The sequence below is a fragment of the Molossus molossus genome, unplaced genomic scaffold, assembly GCF_014108415.1.
Source record: "Molossus molossus isolate mMolMol1 unplaced genomic scaffold, mMolMol1.p scaffold_m16_p_13, whole genome shotgun sequence".
NCBI lineage: Eukaryota > Metazoa > Chordata > Mammalia > Chiroptera > Molossidae > Molossus > Molossus molossus.
This window is the reverse complement of record NW_023425348.1, coordinates 81,284,189-81,301,168: the sequence shown is the minus strand read 5'-3', so window position 1 is coordinate 81,301,168 and position 16,980 is coordinate 81,284,189. Positions and strand designations below refer to the sequence as shown.

At 53.2% G+C, this 16,980-nt stretch overlaps 1 long non-coding RNA gene across 1 annotated transcript in view; it reads right to left on the bottom strand.

Annotated features, from left to right (window-relative positions):
* Positions 1-224: 224 nt before the first annotated feature.
* Positions 225-16,980, bottom strand: part of LOC118628970 — a 30,438-nt gene continuing 13,682 nt past the window's right edge. Inside the window, exons 2-3 of the long non-coding RNA XR_004959329.1 lie at positions 1,822-1,960; positions 225-371 (exon numbers count right to left, since the gene is read on the bottom strand). This is a non-coding gene — a long non-coding RNA (uncharacterized LOC118628970). The remainder of the gene's footprint in view (positions 372-1,821; positions 1,961-16,980) is intronic.

Below are 16,980 nucleotides of genomic sequence, written 5' to 3'. Positions count from 1 at the left end.
AAAGGTTCTGCCTCGTCACTGCATTCCAAGAAACAATCTGGTCTTTGTAACCATCACTTTCTCGTGACTGAAAGTCCACCAGTAGAAATACCACCCCTTGACGTGCTGCAACAAGGAAGATGCTCGCGTTAGGACAGTGAGGGACAGAGCAGCCGGCGACGTGGTACATTCATTCTGGCGACACCTATTTCATAGTCTACCTACCTGGAAGGGAATTAGCCAACACAAAAACTGTTCACAGGCAGTTCTTGCTCACAGTGTGCTTCAATATTATTGCCGCGCTGTGTTCTTGCTTTTGGTTTTAAGTTGTGTTTTGGACCTTCCTGAAGCCATAACAACCTTCCCGTCTCCTCTGAAAACTCTGAAAGCAACTTTTGGGGAAGAAGAAGAGCTGGGTTGGAGCTGGGTTTCAACAGAGAAGCAACCAAGTAAACAGGTGAATACATACATAAATTGGACTCCTCCTTAGCCTGTTTTCTCCTGGTGAGCTGGGGGTGAGGTTAAGGTTCCCGAAAGGGGAGAGTCGGAGTTGGCAGCTGCAAGCTAACCAGGCTCAGCAGGTGTCTCCGAGCTGGGCATAGGGCGGGACCTCTGTGGGAATGGCCTTGTTACTGATGGCTCACCTGGGTCAGAGGGCCAGCCCGTGTAGAGGGACGGCCCTGCCTGACTGCTTGTTGCTTTAAAATTATGCTAAATACTAAAGGAATCTCCCACCATAATTCCCAAACTACTTCAATGGCTCAGGGAGAGGAAGAGATGTCTCCCCACCTCGGGGTGTGAAATCATATACCACAGAGGGACCTTCAGGACTCTTGAAGGGGACAGTGTAGCCCTTCACTGGAGGATCCCAAAGCTAATCCCAGCATCTCCAAGGCCGAGACTTGCCTCTGGGGGAGAGACTGAGTGGCCCAGCACAGCAGGTAGGTCTCCTCCAGTATCAGCCCCCCTGGGACCAAATCCTAGCTCCCTCAAGTCAGGGAAGCTCTCTGAGCCTCAGTGTCCTCATCTGTAAAATGAGGCTGCTAGGTCCCTGGCCTGACCCCCACCGGGATCCTTGAGAGCCTATCCAATAGGAGCATGGGTGTGAACGTGCTTTAGTGGTGGTTCAAACCTGTGTGTCGTTTGTTCCTATGTGACTGGCAGACTTGGCTCGGCAAAAACTGCAGTGTTTGTGAAATCTGTGCCGGCTCAACGCACATGGCCCCAGATTCGAGCTTGTCTCCCCCCACTGGGGAGGTGTCCTGGCAAAGGCTGCCGGCAATCTGGGCTGATGGAAAGAAACAGAGGCTTTTTGGGGGAAGGACTGTTCATCAATCACCACAAATAAAAAACCAAAATGTCATGTCGAGCACTCTTTCTGTTCCATGCCCTTGACATCCAAAATCCTTTCCAATCCTCACCACAGCCCTGTGACACAGGAACTGCTTTTGCAGATGGGGATGTTGAGGCACAGAGTGATTAAGTAACTAGCTTAGTAATTTGCCCCAGGGCAAGTCTCAGCCTTGGAGTTGCTGGACTGAGCTCTGGAGCCTGGGTGAGATGCTGGACCCTCCACTTCCAGAGTCCTGAAGGTGCCTCTGTGGGTCACAGCTGGGATCCCGGGACCGTCTGACACTAGTAGCAAACTGCTTCTCTGTTCTGGCAGCAGCTCTGGTGACCAGCAGGAAGGACATCAGATGTTGCTCTGTCTCTTCATGGAGAATACAAAGATCAAAGAGGCTGGGGGGCAGATATAATCACTGTATCAGTTAGCTATTGCTGCATAACAAACCATCCCCTAAAATGAATGGCTTAAAATGCTAGCCATTTGTCCTTCCTCACAATCTGTAGAGTGGAAGGATGATTCTTCTGTTCTCTGTGGGAGATGGCTCTGCTGATCCTGGCTGTGGGCTGGTCTGGGATGTCTTGACTCTTCACCACAGGTCCCTGGATCCTGTCCGCAAGCTGCCTGGAAACATTCCTGTGACAGAGGCAAGGGGGACATGCAAATGAACGAGAGCTTCTTCAAGCTCTGTTTGCATCAACTTTGTGGCTGTTTCACTGGACAAAACAAGTGACAGGGTCAAGCCATTGTCAGTGTGGAGGGTACTACTCGAAGGCAAGGATACAGTGAGGCATGAAAACTGGGGCCATTATTACCATCAGCCACCATGATTCTGTCTCTGCTGGCTTTAGGAGACCCTCCAGAAGAGGGTCCTGAAGGTCCCAAGGGAGCTCGTCCAGTCTCACAGACAATGCCCTTATAACCAGGGGAAGTCTTTCATTCATCCTCAGGTCAACCCTGAAAGGTTGGGACCAAAAGCCCAACCTCTGAAGAAACTGAAGCTGTCCGACATTAACAGCTCGTCACATAGCTAGAAAGTGGTCAAGTCTGATTGCTTATTCATTCAACAAACATGTACTCAATGCCAACTGGGTCAAGCACAGTGCGAGATGCGGGCGCTGTACAGCCAATCAACACCCCAGTCCCGGACACAGGAGCCCGGGTCTGCTGCCTGGCGCCAGAACCCTGGCAGGGAACCTTCTCGTGGGCAGCATGGAACCATTCCCAAAGCCTCTCCCCTTCACGCTGCCATGTAATCCCCACCAGGCCATGTGAGGTGGGCAGGGTGGGGGCATTTCTTCTCTTTTGTAATGAAGGCACTAAGGCCCAGAGAGGCCCAACCAGCTCGCCTGGGGTAACATTACAAGTGCACAGCAGTCTGGACTAAAATCTGGGTCTCCTGAAACCCACAGGGGCTCTTTCTAGAACACCAGCCTCCTGATTAATCTAATTCTACAGGTTCTTTTTTTTTTTAAGATCTTCAAAGAAGTCCTGTTCCCCTCACACCCACTCCTGCACTTTCTCGGCCCCAGCCCCCACCTCGCTGCAGGACGGGGCACCTCTCTGCCCTCACCCTCTGCTGGCTCGCACTGCCGGGGTCACGAGCCCTGCCAGAGGGGGAGGCGTTGCACGGAAGGGGTTAAATTTCCAGCCTCTCTGATAAATATTTCATGAAAAATATCTGCTGAGATAACCCCAGACTGTTGATGTCGACATTATTGCACCTGCACATTTTAATTGGTCCAAGAGAGCTGGCCCATAATTGGTGCCTGGAAGCTGGCACAAACCTGACTTGGTTGTAAAGAGGAAGATTGGGCTCTCCAGAGAACTCGGCGTTTTAACTCCTCCGTGGCTGCGGGATAGCAAAAGGTGGTGCGAGTCAGCCAGGGAGGGAGGGAGGGGGCAGTCTCACCCCGAGGTACCCAGCCCCCAGGCTAGTCCAAGCTGGCTTCCATGGCTGGGCACCTGGGAGGCAGGGAAGGTGGTGAGGACCACAAGCTCCAGGACAGGCATCTTAACCTTTGCTGTGCCACGACCCGGGGCTGTTAAACACTGTGGGCCCTTTCTCAGAACAATGCTGTTAAATGCATAAAATATGCACGATAATAAAACGAGCCAATTACATTAAAAGGACAGTTATCAAAACAACTTAAAAATTGAGCTGTAGCAATGTATGTGCTTCTTACGAATGCATTAAATCACAAGACCTAAAATCGGGTTTAATAACTGCTGTGATTTCAAAGGAGCGCTGGGCAGGAACGGTATTTCAAGGTATCTGCCACAACAGTAGTGGGGCATTAAAGTATCTGTGGTTTCGATTGGCGACAAAGTCACAGGTGCTGCTAATCTGGTGTGTTGCTCACACTTGAAAGAAATGCTCCATTTTAGTGAGAGGTGTGTGAACGTTGAGTTGTGTTTCTCTCACTGAAGTTCACAGACCCCGGGCGGAGGCTCTTGGCCTCAGCGCCTGATGGCTCTGATATTTACTAGCTGGTGGCCTTAGCCTCCCCTGGCCTTGGTTTCTTCATCTGCAAAATGGGCTTTGGAAGGAGGTTGAATTGGCTTTCAAAACTGCTCTGCTGCTGTCCGTCCGGTGTGGCCCAGTGGCTGCACCAAGAGGTCACTGGTTCTATTCCCGGTCAGGGCACATGCCCAGGCTGTGGGCCCAATCCCTAGTGGAGGGCATGCAGTCGGCGGCCAATCGATGTTCTCTCTCATTGATGTTTCTATCTCTCTCTTCCTCTCCCTTCCTCTCTCTCTAAATTCAATAAAGGAAAAAAAACAAAAACAAAATTGCTCTGCTGCTTGTGTATGCCCTTGGAAAGGGGCCCGACCTCACTAAGCCTCAATGCATTGGCTGGAGAATGGGCACAACGCTCCTGACAGACAGACCTCCCCCCGTCGGTTCTGGGGCTTGGATGAGAGAGTGCAGATAGGGGGCCCAGCAGAGGACACAACACACGGTGACCTGCTGCAACCCGAGGGGATCTGCCCAGCTCAGGGCTGCCCAGTGCGGCAGGCAGACATGAAGACGGCCCCTGCCGCGCCTGTCCTGGCCCCTGCTACGTCCTGCCATCGCCCGGGCTGAGGGCCCTGGAGCTCTGGAACAAACACACTGTCTCTGGGCCACTTTCAAGTCAGCGCCCACCAGCAGCTGCCGTGGGGAAGTAGACATAGGCCCATGTGGCAAGTGGCATGTCCCTACTTTGGAAGGGAGTGCCACCTTTGGATTGTGAGTAAGTTTCCAGCATGCATTCCCCCTCCCCCTTGCACTCCCCATGTTGCTCGTGAGTGGGCATCAGGCTTCAGGACTCTGTGCTGGGGAAGCGGGGTGCAGGACAGTCCTCAAGAGAGGCAGCCCCAGAAGGTCAGTAAGGCCACAGCCAATGTTGGCCCCACTGGCCATTTCTGGGCCTCATCTGGACACAGAAGATTGAGGGGCATCTCCTGTTTTGGAGCATCAGGGAAGGTTGCCATGGCTACCTGTTCTGATTCCCACCCAGCAGAGCCCCCCCATCCTTGATTGGCAGCTGCAGCTCTGAGCAAGAGCCCCTCCCCATCCTCTTTACCTCAAAGGTATAAAAGCATCTACAGCCCCCAGCAAGGCAACATCTCCACCTCCAATCTTGGGGGGGCCATCCATTTCCTAAGAGACTTCCTCTGGCACTTGCTGTGGGCTCTGGGGGAACCATCATCTCATTTTGGAAACACGTAGGGCCCATTAGTGCCAAAGTGAGCAGAGAGATGGGGCCCTGGGGGAGCTGAGGCTGGGAGGAGGTGGCTGGGGGCTGACTTGGGGAGGTATGGGGAGGTGGGAATATCCTCGGGGAGCACCTCCTGCAGGCCCAGACTGGGTAAGTGGGGCAGAGGGGACAGGAGGGATGGCTGGCTGGAGGAAGAGAGACCAAGGGCCCTTCGGCAGCGTGCCTGCCCTGCCCTGGCCTCTGGGCCCGGCAGGTGCCTGCTCCTCAGCACGCCCAGCCCTGTGGAAAGAGGGAAAGGAAGAGCCAGTACGCTCTGCACGCCTGCTCCGTGCCAGGCACTGCGCCCGCTTCAGGGCACCACCTCACACCATGCCACAGTGACTCTGAGGTGAGGGGTGTGATGTTTGAGCCCCATTTTACAAACAGGAAATAGAGACTCAGAGAGGTTAAGTGATTTGCTTAAGGTCACAAAGCTAGGAAGTGGCAGCACCAGAAATCAAACCCAGGTTTTCCTGAGCCTTGAAGCCTCCATGAACCCCTGAATTCCCACTCCAAACGTGACCTCAGCAGCCTAGCTGCTAGTTACTGAGGAGTGTCTGTGCCAGCCGCGTTCCGGGCTCCACGGGCATCACGCTCCTTGGATCCCCGTGGACACTCGACTTTACAGAAGTGGGGAGTGAGGTCATGTCACAAACCCAATGTAGCCAGCTAGTGAGGACAGGGAACTTAACCTGGATGTGTTCCTCGCCAAAAACAATGACCTTAGTTCAAGCCAACAAAAACCAACTGAGCACGTGCCCAGCCTTGGCCTAGCGGGGCCACAGCCGTGAACAAACCAAGACAGCCCTTCCCCGCAACCCTGGTCATGGAGCTTCTCTTCTAGTTGGGAGAACAGACAAAAACAATAGACAAAAGCTAAAAAAAAAAAAACCTAGTACACTAGAAGGTGATAAGTAGGGGAATAGTCAAGAGAGTAAGGGAGGGTGGGCAAGCCCAGAGCTGGGCAGGAGGGGACGGCTGTTGAATAAGGCAGACCGGGAGGCCTCAGTGAAGAGGTGACTTTCTAGCAAAGACTTGAAGCAGGTGAGAAAGTGAGTCAGCGAATAGCAGTACCTGGCACATAATAGGTGCTTAATAAGCATTTGCTAGAATGAATTAGAGTGAGCTAATTCTAGTAGAAAGTGCATGCTGTCTATAGATCGTATTTACTACATAGGAGCCCTACTGTGTGCGCATGCTCCACTTGGCGTTTTGTGGGCTTTAGTCCCGTTGTCTACTCCTTTATGGTGCGTGTGGGCCCTACATCGTGTTCACTGTCTGTGGACTTAGGGATGCAGGCGTGGAGGGCGCACGTGGCCCGAGCGGAGCACCAGCCTTAGCTCCTCCCCCAAGATGGCTCAGCTCTGCTCTGGGACTCCTGACTTTTCTGTAAGGGAGAAAACTGCCAACCACAGAAAGTCCTGCTGGGCAAAGACCTGTGGGCAGGCCAGACAGTCTGGGGTGGGGGCGGGGCGGGATGGCTCCACGGCTGGGAGTTAATCCAGGGGCCAGGCCTCTGGCTCTAAAAGGAAAACCCGGGACCCAGGTTCCTCTCAAGCTGCTGGGGGTGAAGGGGGTTTCAGCACAGCCTGGCTCCCTGCCGAGAGGCCAACAGAGATGGTATTTTTGAGGTGAATGCCCAGTGAGATTTGGGGGGCTTTGGAACATTACTGTAGATGTGGCTTGCAGGGGAAATCCTGACGGCACAGCAAAAGTAAACTGTGCCTTCCTATAATTAGATACATATTTATTTTAAAAGGTTATAATTTCCTACGGGTTTGCTGCTTGATAAATACAGAGCTTATTATGTTTTTTCTTAACTGCAGCTCAGGAAAAGCAAATTCAGGCTTGGACATGAATAGGGGTGTTATGATGATCCCAGCAGCAGTGTTGCTCCAAACCTCACCCAACCCGAGAGCAAGATGGGATGGCGCTGGAGGGAGTCGGACTGCACAAGATCGGGGGCGGGCAGGCTCCGGGTGAGAGAGAACTTTCTGAGTACTGCTTGTCAGTGGAGTGACATAATCACCCCTACGGTCCCCTCCCCCTGCTTTCACACAAGCAGCTCACACGGCCAGGAATGCCTTTCCTTCTCCACAGCTGCAGGTCCAAATGCCACCCATCAATGTATGGTTGAAAGGCCACCTCCTCCAGGAAACCACCCTGGATTCCCCCTCTTGGCAAGAGCTCTCTTTAGTCTGAATCCCCACAGCCCACCCTTGACTCTGCTAAGGCAGTTGCCATAGTACATTGTGGTTACTTCGTATGGGTCGAATTTCATCCCCTTTCAAAAAGAGATGTTGAAGTCATGATCCCCATTTCCTGCGAATGTGACCTTACTTAGAAATTGGGTCTTTGCAGATGCAATTAGTTACCAGGAAGCATCCTCAACAGGACTGGTGTCTGCAAGGAGACACGTTGCGATGGCACGCACGGAGAATGCCATGTCACGAGGGAGGCAGAGATCGGACTGATGCATCCAGATGCATCAAGGAACCCAGGATTAATGTCCTCCCCAGAAACTAGAAGAGGCGAGGCAGAGCTCCTCAGCCTCAGAGGAAGCACAGTCCTGCTGACATCTTCCGCCGGACTTCCAGCCCCTGGAACTGGGAGACAGTAAATTTCTCTTGTTGGAATCTCATGCTCATGGCTTTCCTTACGGCAGTCCTCGGAAACTCATATATTTGGGCACAGGCCTCTGGGAGAAAGTTCCCTGCTTAACACGATGTCGGGCACAGTCCATGTGCTCAGTTAGTACTTATTGAGGAGTGAATGCTGGCTGGTGGTCAGTCCCTGGAGAGGAGGAGCCACATCTGGCTGGTCTTTGTGTCCCCAAATTGCCTACTATGGGCCGAGGCGCTGTCCTGTTGATGCTCCTGTGGCCTCCAGTCTGGATCACCGGTCGACTCCCCACTGGCCTCCCTGCTTCCACTCTTGTCTTTGAGCCACGTCCTTCAGCGCTGCTGAACTCTTGGGTCACCAGACTGCTTTGACTGTCCAGCAGCGTTGCCTGTGCTGCACCCTTGGCCCGGCCTGCTTCCTCCTCCCTTGTCCACCAGGAGAGCTGCCACCCCTCTTTCGAGTCTGAGCTCCATCATTCACTTCTCGCCAGCTTTCCTGACCGCTGCCCACCCTTCCCTTCCCGGCCGAATCTGCTTCCTGTTCTGTGTATTCTGTCTCCGGGACAGCTCTTACCAGCTCTTACCAACCTGGAGCAGGTACTTGTTCACTTGGCTGTCCATCCTGCTGGCCTGTTAGTATCTCGGGGGGAGACCCTTCATGTCCCCTCTCCGTGTCCCAGAGCTTTCTCACAGAGGAGGGGCGGTGGATGCAGAGGGACGAATGAGGCGTGAATCGGGATGAGTGGTGAGGAGGAATGGTCCTCCCTCATCTTAGGGAGCTTGTCAGATTATTTCCACATCTGCCTGTCTCCCTTCCAGGGCCCAGGGTTGCAGAGGACCAGGAGGCGTATGGGGAGACCTGATGGCAGAGTCAGAAGGAGCTTCCAAGAGGCTTCCTGGTTTGCCTTTTGCTGGCCTGAGACAAGGGACCCAAGATGAGAAGAAAAAGGCTTGTCCCAGGTCACACAACCCACCTGGAGGCACGTTTCTCCCACCTCCTCGTCCCAAGATTTGACTGGGGCCTCGGGTCTGTTTGCTCACTGAGTTCTTCAGCATCAGGGCCAGAACTGGAGCGTGATGGAGAAAGGAGAGAGCACGAGTCCTCAGGAGGGGATGAGAAGGTAGACTTAGAGGGTACCTCGTGTGCCGGGCCTGGGTAAGCTGCTTTGATACTTTATCTGGATCCTCAGAACAGCCTACGAGGGAGGTACTATTTACAAACAAAGGAACTGAGGTTCAGGTGGTAAAACTGTGATTTGTACCCAAGCCCACCTGAGCCAAAGGCTACGAACTTTCTATCATATTACGGCGCCTCCTCCATGAGAGGCACCAGATGTGGGTCAGGTCTTGGCCTCAGAGATGGCCAGTCCGAAAGGGCAGCAAACCCTGTTTTCTCACGTGCCTGGGGGAACATCCTGTAGTCTGCGTTTTTCAACATGGAAGAGAAAGCTCTGGAGTCCACAGGCCCTTGAAGACGCTCCTCTTCCTGGTGGGGCAGTTACAGCAAGAGGAAGGAGAATAAGGACCCAGGCTAGGAGCTCAGACGTGGAGAACCCCATCCACGGTGTGATGGGGCTAACACCAGAGGCCAAAGGCCACATTAATTGGGGTGTAGTGTCCAGAGGAAGGGAGGTGATTACTCTGCTGGGCCTTGCAGGAGCCAAACAACAGTCTGAGAAGAGTTGCCTCCTGGGACCTCACACTGAGAGAGACCTTGCCTGATTGAGGGGGCTGGAGATTTTTAGCCCAGAGACACAACAGGAAATGAGAACTGTCATCAGTCCCTCAAGGGCTCTCCAGTGGATGAGCAATTGCACATGTTCCTTCTGGCTCTCAGAGCCGGAGCAAGGACCAGCAGCCAGAAGGTAGCGGAAGGCCGACTTCACATCTCTCCTCTTCACACAAGGGCTCCCTCTGAGGAGTAAGGCCTCCACCGCTGCAGTCATTAAAATGAGAGGGTGGAAAGGTGAGTCGGTGTGAAATTGGGGGTTGGACCAGGTGCCTAACCCTTGAGAGAGGACAAGGATGGCCTCAAGAGATGCTCACAGCTCCCCTCTCATTCTGAAGTCTTCTATGGCAATATATTAATTACTTGCTAGAAATTCAGATGCCCTGATCTTCTGAATCAGGAATTTCCCTTGATAGTGCGGTCTGAAAACCTGCATTTTAAGATGATTCTGGTATACAACCAGGCTCGAAAATCTATGGGGTCGTGGGAGGTTACAACACCCATCAACCTCTTCCCCCAAACCCCGTTATAGAGATGCTCAGTGCCTCCCACGCAGCCCCCAGCCCCAGGCCCAGGCCTGGCTGCTACAGGCCAAGAGGCCTTGACCAGTGGAGGCAGAGGTTGCGCTTGGTGGTTGGTCCCGTTCCACCATGATCCTCTGGGGAAGTGGGAGCCAAGTCCTGATATTGTCTGGCCTGGAATACAGAGTGGAGAGAAGTATCCTCGAGGCCTGGGATGTCTCTCTGGTATGTCTGCCAACAGGATGTGATGGTTAATTTCATGTGTCAACGTGGCTGGGCCGTGGTGTCCAGGTATGCAGTCAAACATCATTCTGGATGTTTCTGGGAAGGCACTGTGAGCACATTAACATTTAAATTAGTGGACTTTAGGCAGAACGCCTGGAATAACATGGGTGGACCTCATCTAATCAGTTGAAGGCCTGAGTAAAACAAAACTGACCTCCCCCAAGCAAAAGAGAGTTCCGCGTAGATGGCCGGCAAGCTTGAGCTGAACAGCGGCTCTTCTCTGGGTCTCTCCAGCCTACTGGCCCAACCTGCAGATTTAGGACTTGCCAGCCTCCATAACTGTGTGAGCCAATTCCTCTAAATAAATCCATTACACACATACACACACACACACACACACACACACACACACACACCCCGTTGGTTCTGTTGCTCTGGAGAATATGACTAACACACAGGGAGATGGACCAAGGGGATGAATAGAGGAATCAGGTGAAGCTGAGTTCTGGGCTCCAGGAACTACCCGGCATAAAGGAGGTATTGGGAACGTGAGAGCTCATTCTGCCATGGCCACCCCCTCTGCTCCGAAGTCACTTTCAGAAACACAGAGCGCCGGCAGGCCGAGAGATGAACACGAAGTTCCTACATCTCCCCGCAATGCAGAGTGAGCCAAGCCAGACACCCAGTAATTGGGGAGCCAGCGGGTGGGCTGGGGCAGCTGACTGTGCAGGCCGGAACCTGTCTGGACACAGGAGGAGATGCAGAAGGTGCGGGGTGGAGGGAGGGAGCCTCCAGAGAACTTGGAAAAACTAAGTAGTGACAGAGACCACAGAGGCCAGCTCCCTAATTGCCACGAGAGCCGAAGTAAGAATGTTCACAGAGAATATTCTCAACCCTTTGAGGTCCCAGACTCCTGAACCAAAGAAACCTAGGGGTGGGGGTCATTCAGTCCAGCCCTCCAGATTTTACAGTGTACACCCTTGTATTTGGGGGTATTTGCAAAAAATAAGAGGAAGGGAGGGAGAGAGGAAGGATGGTCATCTTGATGACCACGACCTTGGCAGCTTTGAGCACCTACTGAGTGCCAGGCACTGGGCTAAGAGCTCTCACGCATCATCTCGTCGACTACAGAACACTAATAATACGCTGTCGGTACCATTACTACGCCCACTTTACAGACGGGGAAACTAAGGAACCAGTAAAGTAACTTATACAGGTAAAAAGTGGGGGAACTGCCCTGGCCAGTTTGGCTCAGCTGTTAGAGCATCAGCCCTCGGACCAAAGAGTCTTGGGTTCAATTCCGGTCAAGGGCACGTACCTTGGTTGCGGTTAGATTCCCAGCCCTGGTAGGGGTCATTTGGAAGGCAACCAATTGATGTGTCTCTCTCACACTGATGTTTCTCTCCCTCCCTCCCACTCTATCTGAAAATCAAATGGACAAAATATCCTCAGGTGAGGATTAAAAAAAAAGTGGTGGAACAGAAATTGATACCCATATCTGCCTGATTTCAAAGCCCTTGTTCTTAACCACCAAGGAAGAAGGAAGAAAAAGGGGTGCAGGGGACTGGAAAGAGTGTAATCTTGCCACTTTATGAATAAGGAAGTAGGCCCAGGAAGGACACAGAACTTTCCCAGGGTCCGGTGGCTGGTGGTGCAGACTCCCGTGGAAGTGGTCAGTGGGGAGCCTGGCCGCAGGGGGCACTACTACAGGCTGCACAGCTGAACCAGGACAAACAGGAAAGGACACAGAGGAAGGGCCCGAGGCCTGGCCGGCCCACCAACCCCAGCAAGTGTGTCCTCAGGCCCCAGAGGAGGACTCTTGCTAATCTACCCCCTAATCATCCTGGCATTACATCTTTTATGTCCTTTTTGGCCTGGATTTCTCCTTTAAATACAAACACCCCAGGGAGTCATGGCACATTGGGGTTCAACTCGAACCCCTTCAGGGGTGCATCTATCTGGTGACATTTTTTCAAATGTCTCTGGAACCTTGAGGTAAAAACAACTGGCCCCGCTTCAGGCTGGCCCCTGCGCAGGTTTTAGACAGGAGGGCCACAGAAAGGGAACGAGGAGGGAAGAGCTAGTGGATGCACCTGGAGGTGTCCCCAGGCTCCCCAGACCAGCGTGTCCTAACCCTTTGCTTGCCAGACCTGATCCTCCTGCGCCAAGGGCACTGCGACCCAGAGTGACCCCGCCTCGCCCTCACCCACCCCCATCAACGACTGCGTCCCACCGGTTCCAGCTCCTGGGCACATCTTCATTCCTTCCGCTTCTCTTCCCTCCAGTGCTCCCGCCTAGTCCAAGCCATCATCTCACCTGGGCTCAGGCCGCCGCCTTTGACCTGGTCTCCCTGCTTCACCTCTTGCCTCCCAACCACCCGTTTTCCACTCCGCAGCCCAAGTCATCTTTCAACACAGATCCGGGCAGACCCCATGCCCCCTAAATACTTTTCCATGGCTCCACCCCCCTCCCCCACCGCAGCAGGACGCTCAAACTGCTCAGCAGAGCTTCTTGGGCCCTCTGTGATCGGACAGGTACCTGCTTGCCTGACTGTACCTCCTGCCACTGTCCCCACTCCACCCTCCACTCCAGCCATCTAAGCTCCTTGGGGCTCCCTCCCTGCAAACTGCTCTCCCACATCTCGCTGGACTGGTACATGCTGCTCCCACCACCCTTTCATACTGTCTCCCTCATCCTTTTGCCCCTGGAAGAACTCATCCTTTCAGACATAAGCCAGGCATCACCACCTCTGGAAAGTCTTCCTGGATTCCCTGCCCCCCAGCCCCGACTGCAGGGAGATGCCGCCGCCTCCTGGCATCCAAGGCAGTCTGACGTCCTCCACACCGTGTTTGAACTGAGTTGACTTGTCCATCTCTGCTAGACTGTGAGCATGTGAGCTATTAAGGAACAGAAATTGTATCTTTCTTATCACCAGTGACTAGCTCTGGGCCTTCCATGTAATTACAGCTCGATGAGTATCTCTGGAATGAAGGCCGGTATATAAGCAGCCATAATTCCAGGTAGAAGGTAGCAAGAGATGAGATTATAATGAGAGCTACAGGGAAGAGAGAGGAGGTTAAGTCTAAGTGTTTCAGGAAGGGGTGGCATTGGGGAGGGGTCCTAAAGCGTGGGTAGGGTTTCAACCAACAGAGATGGGGAGGGCGAGAGGCAGCTTGGGGGCTCTGCCAACTGTTCGCATAAACACACAGCAGACGCTGGCATTGCAGACTCAGGGGCAGACCTGAGACCGGACTTCAGCATCCCGTCCATGGGGACTCTCATCTAGCCATGACAGTAGGGGATCCAGGTCCCCCGGGCAGACTGTCCTTGGGGTCACTGGAAGAGGAAATAAATTTGGACATTTAAATGGCTTGGCCTTTCTCCACTGCTCTGATTTGCCTTTATTCCCAGTGCCGCTCGGCCCCACCCCCCACCCCACCCCCAAACAGCCGCTCATTTCTATTTCCTCACTTTATTCCCTGTGAACTCCAAGCCTCAAGTAGCCAGAAGGAAACGGAGCCTCAGGGGGTCAGGGCTCAGGAAGACCCAGCGGCTGAGCCTTTCCTGCTGCTTCCTGAGATCCTGCTCTTCGGGGCTGCGCCCAGACTGGCGAGAAGACGTGTTTCTGTGCTAAGAAGAGCATTTAGGTGTGTTGACAAGATCTCTATAGTAACCAGAACTTAAACAACTGTCGCCAGAAACCCGCAAACTAGATGGCGTATTTTCTCCCAAAATGGTCAGTCAGAAAGCTGGCCCGTGGGCTGTGGCGGGGGGTTAGCACCCACATGTGCCATGAGAAGCCGGGCGACGGTGTCCCTTGGCTGACTGGCCCTGGAGCGCAGCTGAGCACAGGACTGAGAGATCTGCCTCGCTGGCAATGCAGTCGTGCTTCTGAGTAAGGAACACAGAATAAAGACAGAGCAGAAAAAAGTAATTCAAGGTGAAATAGTCAAGCTGGGGGAACTTCTAGCGTCTGAGAAACTACAGCACACTTTCTGGAACCTACGGCTGGGGCAAGAAGGGGATGGTGAGGAAGGTGGGAAGAGGGAGGGAGGGAGGGGCGGGGAGAGGCTTGTGGGGCACCCATGTGGCGAGCACCAGTTTTTGCCTAAATCGAGAGGCCAAGGGCAGAGTGGTTGACTGGGCACCAGAGCCAGGCTACCTGGCTGGCAGCTGGGCACTGTCCTCTCCAACTGTGCCCTTGGGCTCTGCTTTGCCATGCTGAGCCTGTTTCCTCAGCCATAAAATACAAGTTGTGTGGAGGTTAGATGAGCAAACACATAGAAGGAGTTTAGAATCCAACCTAGCACATAGTACATGTTCACTAATGTTGGCTATTATTATTATTATTATTATATGAACTTATTTAATGTTCACAGTAACCAATGAAGTACATACTTTTATTCTGCTCAGTTCTCAGATAAAGAAACAGGGAGAGTTTCCTTGTCCAGATCACCCAGCTGGTAAGAGGCAGAGACAGGATCAACTCCACATTGGACTGCCCCCACCTTGATGCCTGGGGTAGGAGCCTGCTCCACCTGTGACTCTGGCTGACGACAGAACTGGTCCTGGCTCCTGAGATCTCAGTCCCATAATGAAGGCTCCATCCACCCCAACACATGACCCCCACATGATGGAGTTCACGTAGAGTGGGCTTTCCTTGGCGAATCCCTCACTGTCCTTCTCACGGAAGGGACCAAGACTGCATCCTATGGTCCTTCCTTCTCACCTGGGAGGACAAAGCAGTGAGCTGGGAGCCAGCAGACGTAGGCTCCAATCCCAGCTCTGCCACTAGCCCAGTCGGTGACCTTAGGCAAGTCACATTCTCTCTCTAAATTGAAGGAGCTGGAGTCAACTAGCCTCAGTTCTCAGAGACCTCAAGCGTATAACCCTGAAGATCAGCGTGTCACATCTCACATATTAAGATGAAAAGTGAGTGGCTCAGATGTCAGTTGACCCCACGAAAAGTGATAACCCATCGTTAAGTGCCCCTTGGAAGCACACCCATTTAGCACATGGAATAAATTCAATGGGCTTTGAGAAGAGTTGGCAGAGCCGAGAGAGAACCACTGTTTACTTTGCAAACCCCGGGCTTGAACGTCCATACACAGGAGCTTGCTTAATCCTTACAGCAGCCCAGTGACATAGGGACTGTTTGTGAGGCCAGTTTACAAAGGAGTCACCTGAGGCCCAGGGAAGTCAGTTCCAACCAGTAGCGATGATCTTTGAACACAAGTATTTCCGACTCGAAATCTATGTTCGTCACAAGATTCCAAGCAAACAAGTAACTTCTTTCTGTTCTTTTGAAAGCATCTTGCCTTTCAGGAGCTGCTCTTTCACCTGCAAAGCAGGAACCGAGACCCAGTTCATGTTTTACAGCCCCCAACCCTGGCTGTCCTGGAACAAAACCAAGTCTGATCGTGGCTCGGAAAGCTCATGCCCGAATCTCTAAGCACACGGCTGGCTGGTGACTTCTGAAATCAGCCCAGTGGGGGCGTGCCTGGGTGCAGAACCGCTCCCCACGTGTTTCCCATCTTCACAGCTCTCCTGTCCTGTCGGGAGAGCAGCTACCGGATGTCCAGCACCAACAGTGTCCATGTGGATTTGGCTCTGTCCTTCGCAGCCCCTTCCCGCCCTCCTTAGGGAGCAGAGCCCACGTCTTCCGGCAGAGTCGGGGGTTTTGGAGTTGAGCACAGCCTGGCTCTCTGCCCTTTTTAACTCATGTGATCCCGGACAGCTGTCCCACCTCTCTGGGCTTCAGCTTTCATATTTAAAAAATGGGATGGTATTTTCTCTGAGAGTTATACACAGATGAACGAGCACAGAGCTTCAGATCCCGGTTTTATGGAAGCACCAAGGGGCTGCTGGGAAGGGTGGTGAGGGCAGGGCCCCAGGTGCCCACCCATCCCCACCGGCTCCCCTGGTGACTGGTTTATGTGGGCGGGTTCAGCCTTTGATTTTGGATGGGGGGTGATGCAGCTGAAAGAGAGTCTAAGACCGCTGCGCTGATTATTGTGGGAGAGCTTGGCACCCAGCGGGCACTTAATAAATGTGCGCGCTTTCTTCTCTCCTCCTTCTTGCCCCATCATTCTCTCCCCTTGGCCTCTTTGTCAGGTGGCTCAGCTAAAACCAAACCCAAACGAATGGAGAGAAGGCGGCAGGAAGGGTGCAGAGCGCTTTCAAAATATCAAGTGAATCACCTGGGTGTGGAGGCCACAGCGGGGGGTGGGGCTCAAGGAGGCTGTGGCCCAAACACAAAATATCATGTCACAGATTCAACGGCAACTCCACGCTGCCAAGGGCTCCCAGAAACAGGGCTCCCAGGAAACCTGGGCACAGACTCCTGCTCCCACAAGGTGCCATTCACGGCAGGCTTTCCCCCTCCTCCTCCTCTCCTGAAGGGAGGACCCAAAGGGAAACAAAGAGCTCTGAAGATGTGTGAAGGGACCCAGAAGGCCAGGGGGCCTGGCTGATTCCTGCAAAAGAGCAGGGTCCCCCGAAGGAATAGAACTTGCCATCCACACCGCCCAGTTTCCACAGACACTCTGAAAACAGACTCCAGAGAGCAGCTCAGAAATTGGAACCACAGCACCACCTACAGGCTGACTTCTACCTTGCATGTTCCCTGCAAAACGCCCCTCTGGGCTTCAGGTAACGTGTTGGGGGTTCAAAGCAAATCCACTCAACCTGGGAGATGATGTGTGCTGATGTGTTCCAACAGACGAAAAGGTCACTGCTAACACGCGTATTGCAGCCACCATGTCAGGGTTGTGCTCCAGGCAGACACTTTGAGAGCTAGAAGCCAATCCTTCATCTC